Genomic DNA, 20,552 nt, shown 5'->3' on the forward strand with positions numbered 1-20,552 from the left:
AATACCTGTTAGTTCAGTTGGGAGACTCTCACCTTCTTTCACCCTCTTTAAGCCCCTTTGGATGAACATCAGGAGCACCTTTAGCACCAGGTTGATACTATTAGATGGAAAGTGAACACCACAGGAGACCTTTCCTCTCAGCGGCCACCAGTCTGTACAGCTCCTCTCTCACCGCTGGACACTGACAGAGATTATTATCTTGCATCATGTAGCCTCAAAGTCCTGCAGTCTACATCATCCTGCTGTTTTTATCATATATGCTACATGCCGTGTTGTGCTGCTCATCTTACATTTATTTTCCATGTGTACTTAATGACTCAGCTTGTATTTTATAATATTTCACAGCACCTATCATACCATCAGCTGAAAGGTAAATATAATAGTTTTTGAGGAAGAGGAAGGAAAGACTTCCTGTGGATCTGTTGTGGCTTCTGAGGTCAGCAGAGCCCCCAAGGCGTCCTGTGAGAGAGAGAAGAGAGGTGGATAAATCAAAACAAACAGGAGTGCCAGACAAAAAATAGTGTGAGTACACACATACACAGTATATACACATCATGCAGTTCAATAGGAGTCATTCCTATACAGGCCAGACAGAATGATGATGAATTTTGAGAGATGATCAGAGGAAAGATTCCATGCTGACATAATCACCCTGATAACCAAGAGATACAGACTTAGTTATACTGATATACAATTCTGGTCGTCATGTTAGATAAATACTAGAAAAAAGTCAAAACACAGTGTCATTTGTAGACTGTATAAAAAAGATGTCACTGTGCCTACATCCACAAAAGTGATGTAATAATTCACTAACGATGCTAACAATTATGAGCTATACTGCAGCCAGCTACCAGCGGACGATCAAGATGTTTTGGCCTTACTTGTCATATCGTACATGGTCATAGGGCATCGACTGTATATTTAACTTGATGTGGACAGGTTGCTCTGTAAGGTTGTGACAGCAGCACGAAAGAGCTTTGGAGCTGAAGTGATGCAGGTTGTACAGCAATGATGTGGCTTCACCTTCTCCACCTCTACTGCCCAGGATCCAAGATGGCGACAAGAGCAGCACCCGTAGGTGAGGTCGTCCATCTTTATGTACAGTCTATCACCCACTGTATGAGAAGTGTAGGCCATAATATTAGAAATACTTGGCTACATGGTCTGACAGGTTTCATACATCAGGGTACAGCTTTAAAAGGCTGTCCTTAAACATTTTTGCCCCCTGGATTCTTTTTTTTTTTTAAAGACATTCATAATGTTTCAAGGACATTTTTTCCTTAAGCCTCATTAATTTTGGACTGTCAGCCATGGGGTAACTTTTTTCCTCCCCCCTACGGAACAAGTCTTTGTGGCAAGGCAACTTAATAACAACAGAATCAGTCGAGTATTCGCTTCTTCTCAAGGTGCAGGGATTTAAAAAAGACACATACACACATTGATCCAAGGTGAATAACGCGTTCCCTCTTAAACCTATGAAAAAAACACACATATCTATCCGCATGAGCAGTCCGCTCATGCTTCACACATTTCTTCTTTCTGCATTATTCATTTAAATGTGCTCATCTGTTCCTTTAATGTTCTAAAAGCTCTCACCCACGCCTTCTCTCTTCTTTGGTTGACTTTAATGACGGTGGTGGCAGGTAATGATTTCAAACAAACAATGTAATTATTGCTTTTTCTTTCTCTCGCTCTCTGACTGTTCTTTCATTCAAGGTGACTCATTTCTACATATTTCTCTGGATTCACTACTTCTATCTGATAATTGGAAAAAATTGCTCCTCCACAACAGCAGACAAACAGAAGCACGCCAGTCAAACAAGGACTGAAAGCATATAAATGCTATGAAATTCCATTACAAACAACACAAGAATGAATGTCTGCAAGCATGCTTTACAACCACTATTCTCTCATTAATGAGCTTCTGTTTTGTTTTTTTAAACTCGATACAGGCTTTCATTAAATGGCAGCAAGGCTTTTCATCAGCACAAATACTCCCTGGTTGCTTTTTTAGAGTAACACAGCATCTCAACAGCTCCTTCTCCAGAGCTACAGAGAATGAGGGAGGGAGCGGTTTAAATCAGGGACTATTTAAAACACAGGCACATGCAGCAGGAAGCATGGCTGCATTTTGGTTGCTGGATAGCTGACAGATATTTTCTAAATCCTGAGTAATGACAACAGCGAGCTTGGAGAGGAATAAAGATGATGACGAAACGCTGATCTCGAGGACGATTATGCCCGACAAGCCAAACATGGAGAATGTGCTCACAAGTAAGAAACCTAATTAATGTTATCACGGCAAATGTAATATTTATAATCTGCCATGTAATGGCGTGTTTTAAAAAGCCCCATCATCTTATTATTATGTATCTTCAGCATCATCTTCATCCAAATTCACTCTGAGAAAAGAAGAAAACAAATTCTTACAAATCAGTTTTATCACGAGGAAACCAAGAAAGGCGTTTAATCATGTTCCTGAGGTCATAAAATATTTAAATTTGGCAGATGAAAGAGCTTTTAACTCCATCCCCAAGCCTGCTGACAACAACAGCAAAAGCCTGTTCACAAGTTCAGGATGAAACCCTGCACACTTATCCCCGCCCCGACCTCCTCGCAGCCTGCACACAAGCTGCATTCCATGCATGGACGAGTACAGATGTGTCGGACTAACAGGGCAGCGTCGAGTGAATAAATTATCAAACGAGTGTACACACAGGACGGATGAGAGTCCACTGACATGAAATGCAGTTTAGCCGCTGTTGTTGAATGAATGAATTCTGCTTCATAGAGTCGAAATTATATTCACTGGTCATGTTTTCTTTTTCTCTGGAGATTAAACTACAGTCCATTTTCCGCTTTTACTTCAGCAGTGTGAAGTTTGACCTCTGTCCTGTTTTCCTAATGCAAAATACCTTACGTGTCATTTTAAATTGAAAGGCCACAGTTCTATACAACATTTAATTCCCATCTATCTTCAACCTCTTATCTGGGGCTGGGTTGAGGAAGCAGCAGTCTAAGCAGAGAGCTTAGAGGAATCCAGAGGCCTTCCCAGGCCAGCCGAGAGAGAGAAGTTTCCCCAACGTAGATGTTTATCTGTGAATGTGTGAGTGGACGTAGGCTCCAGCCGACCTCCCACCCCTGACTCTATCAAGTGGCAACCTATAAGGCTGAAAAATGAGACCACAGCAGAGCTGCAATTCCTCCGAAGGCCACTACAGGCTGGTTCCGGAAGCGAGTCAATTACTTTAGACCTTCATGTGAACATGTGATATTTCTATGTCTTCATCAATAAATGCTAATGCATATATTCCAATAAACCAATTAGCAAACACTGATGTAATGGGAAGTCTACACAACACACCACATGAAAGGAATCTAAATTCCAACTTACATAATCCACTTTTTATTCATCTACCAGAAAAAAACATGCAAATGCTTGGGTCACTGGAGAATACAGGCTGGGACAATTATTTTCCCACTCACCTCACACAAGGTTAGAAAGAGGACAAATCCAGCAGGAGGGCACAGAGAGTCAAATGTGTGTTCAAGTGGGCCAGAAACTTTGAAGCAATGCCTGAATTAAACTTTTACTGAGGGGAATTTATGTTGAAAGTGCCTAAAAGATGTACTTGGAGGGCTTTTTGATGTTTTGTTGGATAATTAATAGTTTAATTTGTCCTGATAAGCGCCACCATTTTTGTGTTAATACGTAACCACAGAGACCGTCAGTGTCAAAATATCGGGAACTGTTTCAATCAACCTGCGTTCATGCTTCTGATCTGATGACATTTGTCACACAGCCAGTCATGCTTCCTCCATGGCATGTAATCGGGTGTGTGCTGTGAGCAAAATGAACAATCATATATCTGGATTGCCATGATAATACAGCAGTGTCGGTGCCTTGATAAATGGACAGCATAAACGCTGTCCATGTCCTGCATTTAGATGACTCTCACACAAACTGTACTGCTGCATCGTGTAGAATTGATACCGAAAACAGATGAGATTTCATATTTGGATTATAGCTCAGTTTAATGACAGTGACAACAGTGTGCTTTTCACTCTGTCACTGAAAACATTGAACTTTTTTCTCTAATAGAAAATGTATTATTATTCTTCGGTTGTGTGAAACATTCTCACAGAAAAAATGAAACTTTTAGCCTCCAGTACTTTGAGCTGACACAGTGAAACATCATATTTTCTTGATCCTTTACTTAAAGCAACAGCGCATCATTTTTGTCTCCCCCTTCTGGCAGGAAGAGTAATTACACAACACCTCTTGATGATATGAAAGCTACACTAACCTGTCCTAAATCTAGGCTTGGCAGCTTGAAAATATTGTGTGCTACTAGGCAACATGGCCACTATGTCATACATATCAGTAGGACAGCACTTGCCTGCAGCAACACTGTTCATATTGCACTGTGTTTTGCTAAGCAGTGCAGTATTTTTACAAAGAAAAGGCTGACTGGGAAGAAATGACTACACACATATGTAACATTTCATATCTCATATGATTTCACCAGGTTGTGAACATGCAGTTTGTGTAGATGTACTTTAAGCCGACAGGCATTCACAGTCACACTTTCAGTTGTATGTGTGGCCCCAGGAGAGTCAGACCCCTTTAGGTGTTACACCCTCCACCCCCCCACTGAACAGAAGCCTTCCTTATGCAGACCCCTGCTCCCTTTTAATTTTCCCAGCTTCCAACCCTTTGAACCAGGTGTTGATTCATTCATTAATATTTATTTCCCTTTACATCACTTTGATGGTGGAGCCTTTTAAATGTTTCATTTGGGTCAGGGCCATTAAACAGTAATGCTGGAGTCTTTTAATTCTAATGTACACATTATGGCACAGCCTGAGCTCAGACCAGTAAAGCCTTCTCTGCACCGGTTTTCCATTACACTGTTTCGTTGATGGCTGTTTGTCTCTTCCTACATTTAATAATTTGGGACTCCTTATTGGGTCAATTTGTTTTCATTAGTTATATATGGGGTGTGGTACTATATAACCTTGCTGCCAAGCTTTTCAGTGGTCACGGTAGGAAGTGCAATCTTGGTTTTTAGTATATAAACTTTTAATCCAGCTAGAACATGTGTCCTGTTTATGTGTACAGAGACTTGATGATAGCCTAAAATATTGATCATCATCCTGATGATAGCCAAAAAATATTGATCATGCGATGGAGCCGTTTTCATCATAAAAATGTGTTTAATGTTTTAAATCTATTTTAAGATGATCTTCGCCTAACACCGTATCCTGTTTTAACGCCTGACCCTAGTTAGACCCTAATTATTTAGTGAACTGTGTTATATAATATGGCACATATACATACATATATATATATATATATATATATATATATATATATATATGTATATGTGCCATATTATTACACTCCCTGTACATGCTGCATACACTCCCTTCCATGTGTACTTCTGACAACAAGTGTTGGTCTCTGTTCTTTCTATTAATGCATCTATAGCTCTTTGTTCCTTTGTAGTCCGGCATCTTTTAAAAAAAAAATCACAATAATGCAAAATGCTGTTGAGAGCAGGGACAGGTAAAATCTCTTAAAAGGCCACTCTACATGTTACATGCCGAATCAAGTGGGCCCAGTGTGTGTTATATAACCAGTACGATCTCTGGTGGCTTTGGAGGAGCTTTGAAAAGTGAAAAGTGTGGTTTGAAAGATGTCTGGGTCAGGCGGGATTTGACAAACTATGTCATCAAATTACATCAGCTTAGGGGGTAGAACCAGGTTGTTTTTGGAGTCTGGACCTTGTGTTTATTCATAAACTTTCCAAAGAACTATGCATTAGTGTCTTATTATAAGGGAATATATATTTATATATTTGGTAATTAGCTTTTAATACATCATAACCATCACTTACTATGCTGTAGAATCAGCTGAAAGGCATCAGGAGGTAGAGGCTGGAAATGTTTGGCCCGTGATTGGATATTGGAATTGATCTGACTATAAAGGAGCTAATAAATTCAGATTTCTATCCACTGCTCGATCCATTTTCAAATCTTATTGAAAATCTTTAGTTGACACTTTTTGTCTTTATGTTTTGTCAGATACATGCATATTCTTCACATTGACCTCACAGGCATATGAATGACATGCAATGGGAATTAAAGCATATCCTAATGTTATGTGAGGTGAGGTTTTTAACAGGACCCAGGCGCAGACAAAAATAAAGTTCAACAAAAGGGAACTTTATTCAAGCTAAAACTAACAAAAACACAGCCCAGAGGAGCAGGAGAAGAAAAGGAGAGCTACTGCTAACACTGCCTAGTCAAAAATGCAAATAGTCCAAAAGTACAAATAAACCCAAGAGAAAGAAAGTCCAAAACACACCAAACCAGAGAACGGGAGAACACAGGGGGTGACGACGGAAGACAGCAGGGTACACGAGCAGGGATTCACAAGGGAAGAACTGATGAAGACAAAGGGGAACAGAGGACTTAAATAGAGGAGAGAAACGGCACAGGTGAAAACAATCAGGGAGGAGGAGGTAATTAAGGAGGAGGGCACTGGGAGGAAGTAAAACTGGCAGGGAGACATACAGGGAAGACAGGACTTCAGAATAAGACAAGGGGGGCACAGCAACACTGAGGACAAGAGGGAGGAACGAGGGATCAGAGGAGGAGGAAGACTAATGTAGCTCTGTTCTGTGTCCACACTCTCTCCTTAGTTTCTCTGATCGATTCTGGGGCCGACGGCAATTTCATTGATGCCAGTTTCCTACAGCAACACGAACTCCCCTCCGTGCCACTAGAGGAGCATTTGCCCAACGCGCCGTCGAAGGGCTCGAATGTCGTGTTCATGTCTGCCCAACAGTACTCATTGGCGGGTCAATACCTTTGTAGGCGACGGTGGAGATGAGGCCGCTGGATCCATAACTGGTCAGTTCTTCTGTTATGAGACAATAAATACTGGATCCAAATGCAGGTCTCAAAAAGGTGTTCAGGTTCATTCCAAGAACAAAAAACAACCACTAGGGCGAAAAGGTCTCTCTGGAGTAAACAAAAAACAACCACAAGGGCGAAAGAGTCTCTCAGGAGAAAACGAAAAACAACCACAAGGGCAAAAGTCTTTGAGGAAAACAGAAAAGACCCAGGACAGTGAGAATCCTTGAAGGCACTCTGGAGACTGCACCGGGAGACTGGACAGGACCAAGGCTGAGGCTCCTAGGAGGCGGAAGAAAAGGATAAGTACAAGCGGATGGAGCATCAAAAGTTCAGGAAGGAGATCGGTCTGATTACCACGACGTGAACTGAAGAACTGACGAGGAAGGCAGTGAGGTCCTTAAATAGGCGGGGAACTTAATGCAGATGAGGAACAGGTGAGACCAATCAGCCCAGTACTCCGCCCAGAGGAAGCTGCAGCCAGAACAGAGCGCCTAAAAGTAAAGCAAAGGGAAAAACAAAAAACACAACAACCAGGAGGCCAAAAGAGGGTGCTCATGCGTCTCACCACAGCTCCAGCATCTAATAAATTGGGTAATAAAATAAAATAAATAGAAAAGAAGGACAACAGTAAAATACCATCTCATTTAATCACAAAAACAAACTAGAAAAGGCATTTCCTAAAGAAAATGCAAGTTTGATTGCTGCAGCTGAAGCATTGCTTTGAATGCTGATGTGAAGGATTGCTCTGAATTTCTGGAGAATCTGCAATCTGCAGAAATTGCTTGATATTTGAAAAATTATAATTTATTGAAAAAAATAAAGTTGAAGTTGACCCGGAATGTAATGTACTGTAGTTGAATGGCTGAAATCGGTCAATGTATGCTGAAGATACGCTGCGCCAAAAATACTTACGGAAGAATAAAAAAGAAGAAGAAGCAAGAGGGTGAAGAACAATAGTTCTACTAAGTTACATGTCAAAGTTGAAGGTGGTTCTGAAGGCCCCTCCATGTATTCCTATGAGAAAAAAAATCAGAAAATGATTAATATTTTCCATTGTCAATGCGGCCGTCAAAGCCTCCGGTGCCTGTCGTGGCGGCAATCCCCGGACCCGGTGGTGGACACCGGAGGTCAGGGATGCCGTCAAGCTGAGGAAGGAGTCCTATCGGGCCTGGTTGGCTTGTGGGACTCCTGAAGCAGCTGATAGGTATTGGCAGGCCAAGCGTGCTGCAGCGAGGGCAGTTGTAGAGGCAAAAACTCGGGCCTGGGAGGAGTTCGGGGAGGCCATGGAGGAGGACTATCGGTCAGCCTCAAAGAGATTCTGGCAAACCGTCCGGCGCCTCAGGAGGGGGAAGTAGTACTCTGCCAACACTGTATTCAGTGGAGGGGGGGAGCTGTTGACCTCGACTGAGGGCGTGGTTGGACGGTGGAAAGAGTACTTTGAGGGTCTCCTCAATCCCACCAACATGCCTTCCATTATGGAAGCGGAGGCTGATGACTCAGTGGTGGACCCGTTTATCACCTGTGCCGAAGTTGCCGAGGTAGTCAAAAAGCTCCCCGGCGGCAAGGCACCAGGGGTGGATGAGATTCGCCCTGGGTACCTTAAGTCTATGGATGTTGTGGAGCTGTCTTGGTTGACATGCCTCTGCAACATCACGTGGCAATCGGGGGCAGTGCCGCTGGACTGGCAGACCAGGGTGGTGGTCCCTCTTTTTAAAAAGGGGGACCAGAGGGTGTGCTCCAACTACAGGGGGATCACACTCCTCAGCCTCCCTGGGAAAGTCTATGCCAGGGTACTGGAGAGGAGAATTAGGCCTATAGTCGAACCTCGGATTCAGGAGGAGCAATGTGGTTTTCGTCCTGGCCGCGTTTTGTGGATTTGGAGAGGGCGTTCGACCGCGTCCCTCGCGGCATCTTGTGGGAGGTGCTCTGGGTGTATGGGGTCTGTGGCCCTCTGTTGAGGGCTGTTAGGTCCCTGTATGGCCGGAGCAGGAGTTTGGTTAGCATTGCCGGCAGTAAGTCAGACCTGTTCCCGGTGCATGTTGGACTCCGGCAGGGTCACCGGTTCTGTTCATAATTTTTACGGACAGAATTTCTAGGCGCAGCGAGGGACCGGAGGGGATCTGGTTCAGGAACCATAGGATTTCATCTCAGCTTTTTGCAGATGATGTTGTCCTGTTGGCTTCATCGAGCCAGGACATCCAGTGTGCACTGGGGCGGTTTGCAGCTGAGTGTGAAGCGACTGGGATGAGAATCAGCACCTCCAAGTCTGAGGCCATGGTTCTCGACCGGAAAAAGGTAGTTTGTCCTCTCTGGGTGGGAGGAGAGCTCCTGCCCCAAGTGGAGGAGTTTGTGTATCTCGGGGTCTTGTTCACGAGTGAGGGAAAAATGGAGCAGGAGATTGACAGACGGATTGGTGCAGCTTCCGCAGTAATGCGGTCGCTGTACCGGTCTGTTGTGGTGAAGAAGGAGCTGAGCCGGAAGGCGAATCTCTCGATTTACCGGTCAATCTATGTTCCTACCCTCACCTATGGTCATGAGCTCTGGGTAGTGACCGAAAGAATGAGATCGCGAATACAGGCGGCCGAAATGAGTTTCCTTCGAAGGGAAAGCTCGGAGTAGAGCCGCTGCTCCTCCACATCGAGAGGAGCCAGCTGAGGTGGCTTGGGCATCTGGTTCGGATGCCTCCTGGACGCCTCCCTGGGGAGGTGTTCCGGGCATGTCCCACTGGGAGGAGGCCCCGGGGAAGACCCAGGACGCGGTGGAGAGACTATGTCTCTCGGCTGGCCTGGGAACGCCTCGGGATTCCCCCAGAGGAGCTGGAGGAAGTGTCTGGTGAGAGGGAGGTCTGGGTGTCCCTGCTTAGACTGCTGCCCCCGCGACCCGGCCCCAGATAAGCGATTGAAGATGGATGGATGGATGGATATTATAATATTCAAAAAAAAAATTGAAGTTGGGCTGCTGTCTGGTTAAAGTAAACCAGAATCTTCATCAGTCAACAGATGAAGATCTACAGCACATCTATATGAACACAGAGGTCATCTGGATCCATCACATCTGAACTTTAATATAATAAAAACAAACATGTCAGGATCACATAATTGAACATTGCAGGTCTTTAAAGGTGTCAGTCACTGTCAGATGGATTTATCTGCACCTTTCTGTCTCTCAGAGTTTCTTCACTCACTGCTTGCTCACATACAAACAAGTTCCTGGATTGTTGTGTTACTTTATTAAATATATAAACCAGTTTGTTGTTGAAAATATGTACACACAGAGTCTCTGTCATTGACAACATACAGACAGTATGAGCAGCACAGGAGGCCATCACCAGTCACAAGAAGAAGAAAAGATAAACATCAACATACATACAACAATGAACAGGTTCTAACAGCGTCTTCATGTCGTCCTGATGGTGTCACTACATTTAATACAAATTACACATTTAATGCCTCAGTTTCATCCAGAGGAGTTCCATTAGTACTGATGGTTTTGAGCATTGAGTATTTTAGTATAAGATACCAAAATAAAACCATACAGATGACAAGAACCCCTCCTACTGTCAGTTCAATGATGAGTCTTCCTCCTGTGTCTGCTGGTGGACTCAGAGCTGGTCTGCTGTTTACAGCAGCTGCTATAAAAGACAAAAATGTGAGTTGAGACTTGTTAATGATTAAATGAACATGTGGACTGTTTGAATTAAACCTGATGCTGTCTGTCTGTACAGAATATTATATGTTACAGTTAGAAGAACAGAAATCAGACAGTTCTCAGCAGACAACAGCTTTAACTTACTCACCAGAGACTGTGAGGTCCCAGGAGGCAGAACCAGAACCTGAAGCTGTCCACACTGCACACACACACAGACCAGAGTCTTCAGTCCTGAGTCTGGACAGATGAAGTCTGATTCGTCCTTCTCTGAGGGCGTCTGTGTCACTCTGGACTCTTCCTGAAAAACCTTCATCCACAGACTTTGAGAGCTCAACACCAGCATGGACCTGATACAGGACTGATATTTTCTGTTTGGTTAAATGTTGACAGTAGACATGAATCTCCTCAGTCTTAGTCTCAGTGTCTGTGGGGAACGTCCACGCCAGTGTGATGTCATGGTTCTCCTCTGCCTGATAGGAGCTCTGTGTCACATTCACTTCAAATGCTGCTGCTGAGGAGGTGAGGATGAGGAGCAGCAGGATCATCTTCTCTCTGTGAGAGGACACAGAGGTGAAGAGTCATCAGGTTTAGTCAGACAGATGTGAAGGAAGCTGTTAAAGTTAAAAACCATCAGTCACACTTTTTCCAAACAGATCAAATTAAACTTTATTTATAGAGCACCTTTCATACAAAGTGTTGTACACAAGGTGCTTTACAGAAATAAACTAGGTTAAGGCTCCCAGACACACACACATACCCATGTACACACACTTTTACTTGTAAAAATGTAAAGGAAATGAGAACAAGATAGAATATACGGACCAAGGAAACCCTGTCATTACAGCAAGGTTTGTGAAGTGAGGAAATACAACCTAAAATAATGAAATAAGAAAAACCAAAGAAATCTATAAAATCAAACAAACAATAAAACAATGAGACTTAAAATGAGCTAAAAGCACTAACAGACCTGTGCATAAAATAAATAATAATTATAATATCATAAATAGTATAGAACTAAGTAGCTATGAATGTAAGAGCATTTCCTGATGAATGCTGATGTGAAGGATTGCTCTGAATTGCTGGAGAATCTGCGAGAATCTGGAATCTGGAGAATTTAATTTGCTGAAACACGGTTAAGAATTTAGAAAGATGAAGCTCTTATTTTGAAAAATAGAAAATGTTTTAATATTATGAAGATATGAAAAAGAAACAGCTGAAGACAAGAACAGTATGAAGTCATGACCTTAAAGAATAGCCTGTGAATATACATACATATATATGAAAGGGCTGAGGTTGGAATAATACCATAAGATTATAAGATTATAACACAGGCTGTGTGATTTTAATGTGGAAAAGCTTCTTGCGTGTCAGCCTGTCACCATGGTAACAGCCCTGCCTGCCTGCCTGTATCCGTGGCAACCTGAATGGTTAACAACTGCCTCTAACTGCAGCTCTCTCTGTCCCCCTCCTAATGTGTTTCCAATGTAAAAACACCCTCTAAACAACTTCTGTTTTTGTCCAAACCGAAGCCTTCAGACAAAAAAATATGGACACTGTCAGAATCACAATATGTTGCTCTACAACACAGTATAATTTGTATGTCTATGATGTCAAACAATTATTTTCCAATTTTGGAATCAGATCTACTAGTTCCAGCCTGTAACCCTTCTCCTTGTGTCCATTGCAGATATGGTGAACAACAGATCATCAGCCAAATAATACCATTTACTGTAACTTTAAGTAGACAATAGCTTCCTCCCAGCGTTTTCTTTAAGTTGAGTCTAACATCAATTTAACGTCACCAAGAGCTCTACCGTCTCCACAGTCCCTGGGTTTACATTTCTCTGGTCTCTCTATCACGCAGAATGGAGTTTGCCCCAATACGCACACTTACACACACGCATGTGCGTAAATGCACACAACTCTCTCTCCCTCTCTCTCTTGGAATAAACGCAATGAAGTTGCACTTATAACTCACTCCTGTTGGTACTCACCACGAATCTGACTGTATGAAGAAATATGTTACCAAGGTGTTAGCCTCCTCTGCAGCTGTTTCTCGTTCTTCCTCTCTGATCCTTCTGTTCTCCGCGTTTAGTCCAGCAATCACGCTCGAGATAATTGCTTTGCACTTCAGGCAGGTTCGTTTCCACGGAACTCCCCAAAATATCCTGCTGTGTCTATCTTTGAAATTGTTCACCAAACACCTTTATTGCTCAGAGTCGTACGACAATTAATTTGGCGCTCTCGCACCAACAATGGCCTGAGTAGGAGAACCTACCTTTGATCTTTGCCGTTGTTATGATAACTTCCTGTCAGCCTGTCACCACGGTAACAGCCCTGCCTGCCTGCCTGTCTAATTACGCTGGAGACTCAAGTTTGTCAGCCTCCTCTCACAGCAGATCCCATCCCATCTAACTGCAGCTCTCTCTGTCCCCCTCCTAATGCGTTTCCAATGTAAAAACACCCTCTAAACTACTTTTGTTTTTGTCCAAACCGAAGCCTTCAGACAAAAAAATATGGACACTGTCAGAATCACAATATGTTGCTCTACAACACAGTATAATTTGTATGTCTATGATGTCAAACAATTATTTTCCAATTCTGGAATCAGATCTACTAATTGAAGTTTGTCAGCCTCCTCTCACGGCAGATCCCATGTATTTTAATGGGGGTTGCACCCTCCGAACTGGAAAAATATGGACACCGTCAGAATCACAACATGTTGCGCTACAAAGCGGTGCAATTTTTATGTCTATGATGTCAAAGATGTGGAATTGTCAGCGAGTTAGAAAATATGACTGCTCTGCTTCTCTGTTTTTGGTTTTACATTATCTCTTAATGGAAGAATGACTGGCACTCTCCCCGGAAAGCTGGCTATAAAGGCAAAACGGTTTGGTGTTCAGTTTTAAGTGTCACACCGTCAGAAAGCTAAGAGTGTTCCCTTGAACTGATATAAAAATGATCCCAGTTAGATGGAAGGTGCAGGCGTGAGCGCAGGTTAGAGAGATTTTTTAGGCATCTCCTCAGCCTCTCTCCACTCTGAGTGATGACATCATCCACTCTGGATCGCAACATTCCGTGCAATACACACTAACGTTAAACTCAGGAAACCTCAAAAACCACTCCAACTTTGAGAGCCTGGCGTACGGAAAGGATTCAGAATTAGAAAATTGTTCTGTATTTTTATATAAATATGACCAGAAGCAGATTTTTGTAAAAAGTAGACAAAGATATATGAGGCAGAAGTATTAGACATTTATTTCTTCATGAATGGTCTAATATTTCATGATGCCATCGGCTTCAGCAGCTCAGAGACGGGGGCCAACTTCACCATGGAGTGGTATGAGCTATTCCAGCTGGGGAACTGCACCTTCCCTCACCTCAGGCTCGAGGTAAGTGCGCCATTCTGGTACAACCAGGGAGTGGCCTGCTTCTTCCAAAGCATCGATGACATACACTGGTTCCAGAACGGCACACTGGAGAAGATAGGAGAGATCATTGGTAAGATGTCAGACATCAGGGACACCATGAGCGGATAAGGCTGCAGATAATAACATGGTATTATCTCATTTTTATACCAAGATGAGTTTCTGTCTGTCTGCAGGGAGACAGTTCAACAACATGGCCCACTAGGTGCAGGACGACAACGAGACGCGGATCTACTAAGAGACGTGGACGGTTCGCTCTGACCCTGGCCCCAACGCCTCCGCGTGGTTCGAGTCCTATGACTGTTGCCAGTTTGTCCTCCACACATACAGGAAGCTGTCAGAGCTGGGAGCCACACTGTCCAGCCGGTCACAGACCAACTACAACAGGATCTACCTGTACAGCGGGGAGCCCACTTACCTGGGTAACGACAGTGCCATATTCAGACAGCCTGCTCTAGAAATCCTGGCAATGGACATCCGCAAGTTCTACTACATGTTCAGGCCACACCAGTCATTCATAAATCTCGCCTTCAGCCTGCACTGCCCATGTACACAGATTCTTAGCTGCTCCGAAACCACCTGCAAAACAAAACTGTCAGCGGAGAGTACACCCCCACTGTTCAGCTTCTCTTCTTTTGCACTCTGAATTCCTGTGTGTTCAGACATTTAAGTGAGCCAGTGCCACCTAATGTGTAACCCTGAGCACTGCCTGAAAGTCCCACACATGCTTTATATGAATAAGTCTATTTAGTTTTTCACCAGAGCGTCATTGTATTGTTTAAGAACAGGAAACACACACAACATGAAGAGAAATTCATTGAAAGGTTGAACTCATGCTTTTTATCTGAACACATGTTAACTGTTAACATATCATCCAGCTCTAACTGTTGCATAGAAAGACAAAGGTCCTGCCAGGCGTCTATGCCATGTCCTCCTCTCCTTCCTCCTCAAGCTCTCCCTCGTCATCAGCAGTTGCTTCCTGGTACTGCTGGTACTCAGACACCAGGTCGTTCATGTTGCTCTCTGCCTCGGTGAACTCCATCTCGTCCATGCCCTCCCCCGTGTACCTGAACAGAACAGGCATTATGTTAGCACACAAGCTACAGGGCCAAGAGCAGGTCAGCACATTTACACACATCCCTCCTTCGGCGGGATACTCACCAGTGAAGGAAGGCCTTACGGCGGAACATGGAGGTGAACTGCTCTGAGATGCGCTTGAACAGCTCCTGAATGGCCGTGCTGTTGCCGATGAAAGTGGCAGCCATCTTGAGGCCGCGTGGAGGGATGTCGCACACGGCTGTTTTGACATTGTTGGGGATCCACTCCACAAAGTAGCTGCTGTTCTTGTTCTGCACGTTGAGCAACTGCTCGTCCACCTCCTTCATAGACATGCGGCCGCGGAAGATGGCAGCAACTGTGAGGTAGCGGCCGTGGCGAGGGTCACAAGCTGCCATCATGTTCTTGGCATCGAACATCTGCTGGGTGAGCTCAGGAACGGTCAACGCTCTAAAAAAAAAAAAAAAGACATTTTGATAAGTAAAACAACTTGGTAGAATGAGTGCTTGAAAAGTCGGGTCTGGCCTCCCCACCTGTACTGCTGACTGCCACGGCTCGTCAGGGGCGCGAAGCCTGGCATGAAGAAGTGCAGCCTGGGGAAGGGCACCATGTTGACGGCCAGTTTCCTCAAATCAGCATTGAGCTGGCCGGGGAAGCGCAGGCAGGTGGTCACTCCGCTCATGGTAGCTGAGACGAGGTGGTTGAGATCACCGTAGGTGGGAGTGGTGAGCTTCAGTGTGCGGAAGCAGATGTCATACAGGGCCTCATTGTCAATGCAGTAGGTCTCATCTGTGTTCTCCACCAGCTGGTGGACAGACAGGGTAGCATTATACGGCTCCACCACTGTGTCAGACACCTGCAGGATGGAGAGGGAACAAAGTGAAGAAGATGGGACAGTGTTAAAACACAGCAGGCCAAATCTGACAACATCTGAATGTGTAATCTGAACCTTGGGTGAGGGCACCACGCTGAATGTGTTCATGATGCGGTCTGGATACTCCTCTCGGATCTAGCTGATAAGCAGAGTACCCATGCCGGATCCGGTTCCTCCTCCCAGGGAGTGTGTGAGCTGGAAGCCCTGCAGGCAGTCACAGCTCTCCGCCTCTTTCCTCACAACATCCAAGACGGAGTCCACCAGCTCAGCCCCCTCAGTGTAGTGGCCTTTAGCCCAGTTATTACCTGCTCCACTCTGGCCTGTGTCACACGCAAATACAAAAACCTTTCACAGCTGCTCTTATTATATCAGGAAACATGACACTTTGAGTAAGAATGAGATTTTATCAGCCAGCTTCATTTGAATTTCCAGATTTGAATGCTCACCAAAGACAAAGTTGTCTGGTCTGAACACCTGACCGAAGGGTCCAGACCTCACAGAGTCCATCGTCCCTGGCTCCAGGTCCACCAGCACTGCGCGGGGAACATACTTGCCACCTGATAATAGAAACAGTGATGAAACAATTACCCTGTAAGATGGTGCTTACTGTTAGTCTGCATTAAATAAAGCAAGTAAAACATTTTTGATCCACATTTAAGTTCTACTGAGACCCTGTCGCAGTCCCAATGACATTACAATTTCTCACAATTTTGGAGTTTTTTCTCTGAGTGCTTTGGTTTGGAACCACAAAGCAGTTAGCGGAGGGTGACAATAAATGTATTTACATTGGAACTCCCCTATGAGGGGGAGAGAAGAGCAGCAGCTAGGGGCAGTTGATAAACACTTGTGTCGCCATCGAGACAGGCTCAAATGCAGCAGCTATATTCTGTTTGTTGATCAGACTTTAAGCATTATATCGGTCATACTAATTATCATTCAACTGATTACAACTTTTTAACATTAAAATCATACAGCCCTTCCTTCTGATGACCATCTGGTATTATTCCTGCCTCAGACCTTTAATGTGGTGTATAACTGCCCTAAGACTGGGTATGTATACGTTGCCATAGAGACAATCTCACGTACATGTACACACAGAGGAGCAAAAAGGGATATATATCCTATTTATTGATCAGAATATGAACAATATTCTGCTGTATTGACCATCATTCAGCTGTTCCACATTAAAGTCACACAGCCTGTCCTTCTAATAAGCTTAGGGTATTATTCCAGCCTCAGACTTTTCATATGCTGTGTCTCAGGCTATACTTTGAGGTCAATAACGTCATATTTTTCTTGTCTTCGGCAGTTTCTCTTTTAAATCTTAATTATTTTTTATTCTTCCATACGTTTTTTGACTCAGCTAGAAAACAGCTAATCTGACCATGTGGCTCTGGGCAGCAAATCCAACAGAAAAGTGAAGCTCACCTGTTGCCTCGTTGTAGTAGACGTGGATCCGCTCCAGCTGCAGGTCGTTGTCCCCATGGTAAGTACCAGACGGGTCGATTCCATGTTCGTCGCTTATCACCTCCCAGAACTAGAACCAAACAGAAAGTTTATATTAGCAGGCTAACTAGCACAACTTACCCTTGCTATTCAGTCCGCACTGTGGCGCTATCATTAGCTTTAGCGATCAGCTAGCAGCCCACCCAAACTAAATTTAAATTTTTAAGTGAAATAAAGCTTCACTTTTGAACCAAAGCTGCTCTAACCTTAGCTCCGATTTGGTTTCCACACTGACCAGCCTGCAGATGAACGATCTCCCTCATTTTTAGCTTAAATGTGAAATGTCTGACCACACAAAGATAAAGTTGTTCACGCTCGACGCTCCGCCAACGGACTAACAGGAGAACGTAGGAGCGTTGCCACCAACAAAGGGCTCATGAATGCAATTGGAGGAACCAGATGTCCATCAAAACGAAACAGCCATCTGATTGGCCGACGCAACTGTCCACTAGAGCTCAGAGGCTAGGTTACCTTGGTAACTTAAAACAGACAACGTCTCTACGGAGACACAGACCAGGGATACTCAGGTTACCGCACCCGGGGGCACAATAAACTAAAATATTTTTTTGTTGTTTCTTTACAACAAGTGTTTGTGTGATTACTCTTGCTGCTAGAAGGGGGCGACAAACATCCATCACTGTACCTTTAAGTAAATAACCACTATATTTCTTTATGTTGGAATTAGACACCCACAGACTGAGCCAGTCTTTGTTTGACCCTTTGTATGTGAATCAGAAATGATTTCTGAATTCATCACATAACATGTAATAAAGAGACAGGAGGAAACAGTCTGTGTGTATTAAAAACACAACATACAAAGAATTTGCTTAATAAAACAACTACAGAGTGTGTTTGGTGTTCTGAGCAGTTGGAGGTCACGTCCTGTGTCATGTGACCGTGAGCGAGCCGGCTGGGACGTTTGTCATTTCCCTGTTCGCATTAGCATTGAGTTTCAAAGTCCTCCCTCATCCTTTAATGTCCACACTGTCATTTAAAACATCCAGATTTCACAACAGGACCAGTAACAATGAGGAGACGTCGTGCAGTCATTGTAAAATTTCCCACTTCTCATCACGGTGGGTTTTTAGCCACTTTGCTTGACTTGCCCTCAGACTATAAAAGCCCGGGGGAACTTCACTGTTCTGTCACTCGAAGAGAGAACAACAATTATGTTGTAATGTAATGTTGTAATGTTGCGCAAGGTATGGCTGCTGTGTGTGCTGTTTAATGAAGGATTTCTCAACAACTTGAATTTGGGGAACAGAAAGGCATCCCTGCTGCAGTTAACACAAGATGGAACTCAACACTAAAGCTTGTTCCATACTCCACGAGAACAGAGAACTGGCTCCTTGCTCCACGGGTGGTAAGAGTAAAGAAAAAAGTTTGTTTCGGCACGAATGTACCATACTCCATACGGCCCTCCCACACCGCACATGTCACACACAAAAAGTGTGTAGTGTGAGTAACAATGCAATTGTATTGCAAATTGTGAGCACAGTCGTGGTTACCTGGTCTAATGAGCGGATAATGTTCAGGGAAGAGGGCGTATAGCATGACACTAGATAGAAGATTAGTGTAGCTGACTGTTTGCCAGCTGCTCATCTAAACTGTCCATCGTCGTTGTGCTTCCTCCTTCTGTGTGTTCTGCACCTGAAGAAGCCCTAGCGCTTCCCCACATTCATCACACCCACTAAATTCCGACCAATCACAGAATTGTTCTTGCACACCACTTAGAGAAGAGAGAAGTTCTGCCCGGGCCATGAGTCCACGAGAGCTGCAGAACAGGTGCTCCGAGAGAAAAATGACGTCATTTTGTGGGCGTAACGTCGGCAGCGAGGAGCGAGGAGCGAGTTCTTTGTTCTTGTGGAGTATGGATCCAGCTTAAGGCAAGTGAGGGCAGTTCTCCAGTGCAATCATCTAATGCTTGTTGCTGTTCTAAAAAAGACTGGGCACAGGGAGTTGTCATTCACAGCACAGGAGTGGAATCTGTTGAAGGAGCTGGTGGACATCTTGAACAGGGTAAATACAGATAAGGGATATTATTGTCATTTTCAACTAATATAATGATAACAACATAATAATGCAAGTACACCCTTTCAAAGATCAATAAACTTTAATTTCTAAAGAACATTTAACACCAGAAAGGTCCCCCATTCATCATCGTTATTATTATTATAATTATTATGAGTAGTAGTTAGTCCGCCAATGGACTAACAGGAGAACGCAGGAGCGCTGCCACCAACGGAGGGCTCGTGAATGCAATCGGCGGAACCAGATGTCAAGCAAAACGAAACAGCCATCTGATTGGCCGACGCAACTGTCGACCTCTTCGCTAGAGATCAGAGGCTCGGTTACCTTGGTAACTTAAGCTAAGAAATGTGTAAAGTATTGTGAGATTTTTGCCCATCTCCAGTCAAACAGAAGACTGAAACAGTGGTACAGCTTGTATGTGATTTATTTCCCCTCAGAATTATAGTTGCAATTATGACTGATGTTCAGATTCCATCCTTTACACCGGCTTCGTCTTTCAGATCATTTGAAGGTGGCACAGAGAGGCCAGTGAAACAGATGACAGCATCCTTAAAACAGACTTCAACGTGATAATTAAGATGTTGAGTTTTCCTTGTTACTGTGTGTGTGTGTCCCGTCATGCTCAAATTGCTGCATGGGGCAGACATTATCGCACAGCTGTTAAGAAAAACTGTCCTCATTTTTAAATGGGATGAAAAACAATTATTTGAGCTGTTGGAGTAAATAAAGTAGAGAGGGCTCTTTTGTGCAGATGTGAGTGTTTTTCTGTGTGTGTGTGTGTGTGTGTGTGTGTGTGTGTGTGTCTGTCACTTCATTAATGAGCACCTTCCAGGCAGGTTGCTGTGATGAGGACCGGTGCTCTCCTTTCCACAGAGATGAGAAATGATGGTGGCAGCCTAAAGTCTAATTATAACGTGGGCTTAACAAACCAGCCGTTCATGTGTCTCTCACAGCTTAAAGCCTTTGAGGAGAAAAAGCCAGACTTTTTTTCCTGTAATTTTCATTCTCGGTCTTTTCACGTGTTCTCCTTTCGGTACATCTTGTGCCTCTTCCTCCACCTACGCGCTCCGCTCCGCTCCACTCTT

General features: G+C 43.9%; 2 pseudogenes; one reads left to right on the forward strand and one right to left on the reverse strand.

Annotated features, from left to right (window-relative positions):
• The first annotated feature begins 13,838 nt into the window (after positions 1–13,838).
• Positions 13,839–14,646, forward strand: LOC114446473 (ceroid-lipofuscinosis neuronal protein 5-like; annotated as a pseudogene).
• A 273-nt stretch (positions 14,647–14,919) lies between these two features.
• On the reverse strand, positions 14,920–17,738 carry LOC114445707 (tubulin beta-4B chain-like; annotated as a pseudogene).
• Positions 17,739–20,552: the final 2,814 nt, after the last annotated feature.

Source organism: Parambassis ranga, chromosome 14, assembly GCF_900634625.1.
Source record: "Parambassis ranga chromosome 14, fParRan2.1, whole genome shotgun sequence".
NCBI lineage: Eukaryota > Metazoa > Chordata > Actinopteri > Ambassidae > Parambassis > Parambassis ranga.